Source organism: Neophocaena asiaeorientalis, unplaced genomic scaffold (genome assembly GCF_003031525.2).
Source record: "Neophocaena asiaeorientalis asiaeorientalis breed wild unplaced genomic scaffold, Neophocaena_asiaeorientalis_V1.1 scaffold347, whole genome shotgun sequence".
Taxonomy (NCBI): domain Eukaryota; kingdom Metazoa; phylum Chordata; class Mammalia; order Artiodactyla; family Phocoenidae; genus Neophocaena; species Neophocaena asiaeorientalis.
This window is the reverse complement of record NW_020171818.1, coordinates 95,489-98,771: the sequence shown is the minus strand read 5'-3', so window position 1 is coordinate 98,771 and position 3,283 is coordinate 95,489. Positions and strand designations below refer to the sequence as shown.

The following is a 3,283-nucleotide window of genomic DNA, read 5'->3' as shown; positions in this document are numbered from 1 at the left end:
TTGTGACGCAAATTATTCACAGACATAAAAATAAAGGCCAACATTCACCCATCAAATAAATTAAGCTGTTCTCATTTTCCTTCTTTGCCTCTCATCCTTCGCTCATATGCAGTTTAGTTTAACTACAGTATAGAAATACAGTATAGTGAGACATTGGGTTGCGAGAAACCCCAGGGCGGGAGTGCAGACAGGCCTCAGAAGCAAAGAAATGGAAAGAGGCCTGGGAACACGGCTGGTGTTCAAGCCCTCTCTTCTCTCTGAGCCTCCTGTGAGTCCACCACTTTCTTTTCTCTGTGGACGGGCTTTTTCTAGCCACAAGACAGAAAACATAGACAGAGAAAAGGACAAATTTGTGCTCTACCGTGCAACCATTTGGAAAGTGACTAAGTCCACTCTTATGGATCCCATTCAGCAATCTCTACAGGAGAGAATCACTGACTCAGTTTCCCATCCTTGAACCAATCACCTGTGGCAAAGTGTGAGAAAGAAAATCTTGGGTAGGAGTTACCTTTGAGCCAATCAACGGTGACCTGCAGGTCCTGGAGAAGCAAGGATATTCAGGACAGAACAGACATGTGCTAACAATGCCTGAAATAAATATTGACAATTTTGATGAGCAACAGTTTTCATTTCCGGCAGCGATATATATTCTTATCCATGAAAATTACAACAAAATTGGACCTAGAACCAAAATGAATTCTGACTTGAATGAAAACATTGAGAAAAGACTATTGCCCTGAGCCTTAAGTGTCATCATATTCAACACAGAAAATAAGCTACTGCTACAGCAGAGGTCAGATGCTAAAATTTCCTTTCCAGGTTGTTTTACCAACACTTGTAGTTATCCATTAAGTCATAAAGGAGAACTTGAAGAAAATGATGCAATTGGACTAAGGGCAGCACAGAGGTCTTTAAAAGCTGAATTAGCAATTCCCATGGCGCAGGTTTCCCCAGAAGACGTTAATTTTTTAACGCAAATTCACTACAAGGATCAATCTGATGATATTTGGGGTGAAATTGGGTACATTTTGTTTGTGAGGAAGAACATAGCTTTGGATTCCTATCCCTGTGGGATTAAGAGCTATTGTTACGTGTCCAAGGAAGAACTAGAGGACTCTTGAGAAAAGGAGCCAATGGTGTAATCAAGATAACTTCGTGGTTTAAAATGATCGCACAGACTTTTCTCCTTACACGTTGAGGTAATTTTTTTGAATCAGTTCGTTGAACTGACATGGACATGAAAGTGTGGCTGAATGGTTTTACAAGTACTGAAAAACTGGTCTCTATTAAACTTAGATTAAAAAGAATCAAATCTGAGACTTGACATCCTTTAGATCTTTCAGATCTTTGATGGTGGTACCATCTTCACCATCCTCTCCCCCAGGATTTGATTCTGGTTTTGATTTCATATCCTGTGGGGAGAAACAGAGGGTAGTTTCAGAGGCTCCACTTACCCTTTTAACCTTCCCCACTACAGTAGCTCTTCTTATCCCACAGGCCAAGGACCCAATGAGGGGGATCCTCTAACTGCCAACTTCTACTCTCAGGGACTGAGGAAATGATCACCAAGTGAGTCCACAGACCCACTGGACTTACGGGAAGCCAGGACTCCGTTTATGACTTCCTGTCTCTACCCCATATACCCCAACTTTAAAGGAGGTTGATGATGACTTCAGGCCTATGACTATCAAATTCAGATATGTGTTCGATAGTCCTTGAAACATCTGGGTATCCCCCTTTCCTCAGTGTACAGTCACCTGAATATATAGGTCCCTTTGAGGAACGACTAGGCATCATTCCAGTGTACACTTGCCACACTACTCCAGGGCGCTCCCTCTTAGGGACCTGGCCAGCTCTTCAATCAATGAGTTCCAGATCTGAAATTTGACTCAGGTCTGGGAAATGAGCAAGGCATCAAGGCCTTTCATTAGGGTGACTGCCCTCCCATTCCTACTCCTCCAATCTTGTCTTGATTGTAGATATTAAGTACCCGCTTTGTTGGCTACCCATCTATTTTGCCCCTAGAGACACCATGTCCTATTAACTATTTCCATTTCCACATGTCCCTGTGGGTCAACTTCCCTTGGCTGTCCCTTCAACCTTGACAATTTTTTTTTTTTTTTGGCGGTACATAGGCCTCTCATTGTTGTGGCCTCTCCCGTTGCGGAGCACAGGCTCTGGACATGCAGGCTCAGCGGCCATGGCTCACGGGCCCAGCCGCTCCGCGGCATGTGGGATCTTCCCGGACCGGGACACGAACCTGCGTCCCCTGCATCGGCAGGCGGACTCTCAACCACTGCGCCACCAGGGAAGCCCCAACCTTGCCAATTTTTATGGTAAATGCAGCCCCCTGCTTTCCCATGATTAAGCACTGCCATCTGGCCTCTGTTATTTTCAATAGGCCATGCATCATTCCCATCACTCCTGAGTCAGAAACTTATTGTTTTGTCAGAGAGAAGATTCTGCAGTGTCTTCCTGCATGGGAGGAGTGCTAGCTCCTAAAGGAGGGCTGGACACCTCTGCAACTCTGAGGGTTCCAGAGAGTCTGCAGAGCCAGATCCTCAGGGGCATCCCCCTAAAAGTCTCCTTTCCATGTGTCACTGTCAAAGGACCTCAGGTTTTCTCAACTAGGACTCTAACCTTAGCATAACAAACCTGCCTTGGCAGAGAGATTAAATGTCTCTGGAGCTCAAGCTATTAAGTCCTGCTCTCACTCCTTAGCTGTGTTCACGCTTCAAGGAGGTGACAAAGGCCTTCTTATAAGCTACCAAAGAGGCTCTCTGGCTCTCCACTGAGTGTTTAGGTGTTTGATAACTCTTTTTTTTTTCATTATCCCTATATAGGACATCAGTGCAATTAGTAATAACCAGCCAACTCCACTGTCCTCATAAGCACTATTTACCCCTTTTCATTCAATGCCTGATTCATGGCACCAGTAAAGGTGTGTTCCCCTGCCCTGGGATATTTCCCAGGACACCACAGGTGGAATCTTCAGTCACCATGTGGCAGGCATTACGCTCCACATTCCACTTGGGTTGGGAGAGTCCCTGCTAGCCGGGTGATGAGTTATCCAGTTCAAAATCCGTTGTACCACCTGCTTTTCCAGACCATTTCCTAATACCTACTGTTCCAGTTCAGGTTCTCTGAGAAGCAGACGTCAGGATAGAATCAGATATGCAGAAGATTTATTTGGGGAAACACTTTTGAAAGATATAGCAGAGAGGGATCATGAGGTTGTGGGGAGAGCCTCAGACCAGATTGCAGGTCTGACACTTATTAAAGA

General features: G+C 45.0%; 1 pseudogene; it reads left to right on the top strand.

Moving 5' to 3' along the window:
• The first annotated feature begins 569 nt into the window (after positions 1–569).
• LOC112395648 (isopentenyl-diphosphate Delta-isomerase 1-like) lies at positions 570–1,198 on the top strand (annotated as a pseudogene).
• The last annotated feature ends 2,085 nt before the right edge of the window (positions 1,199–3,283 follow it).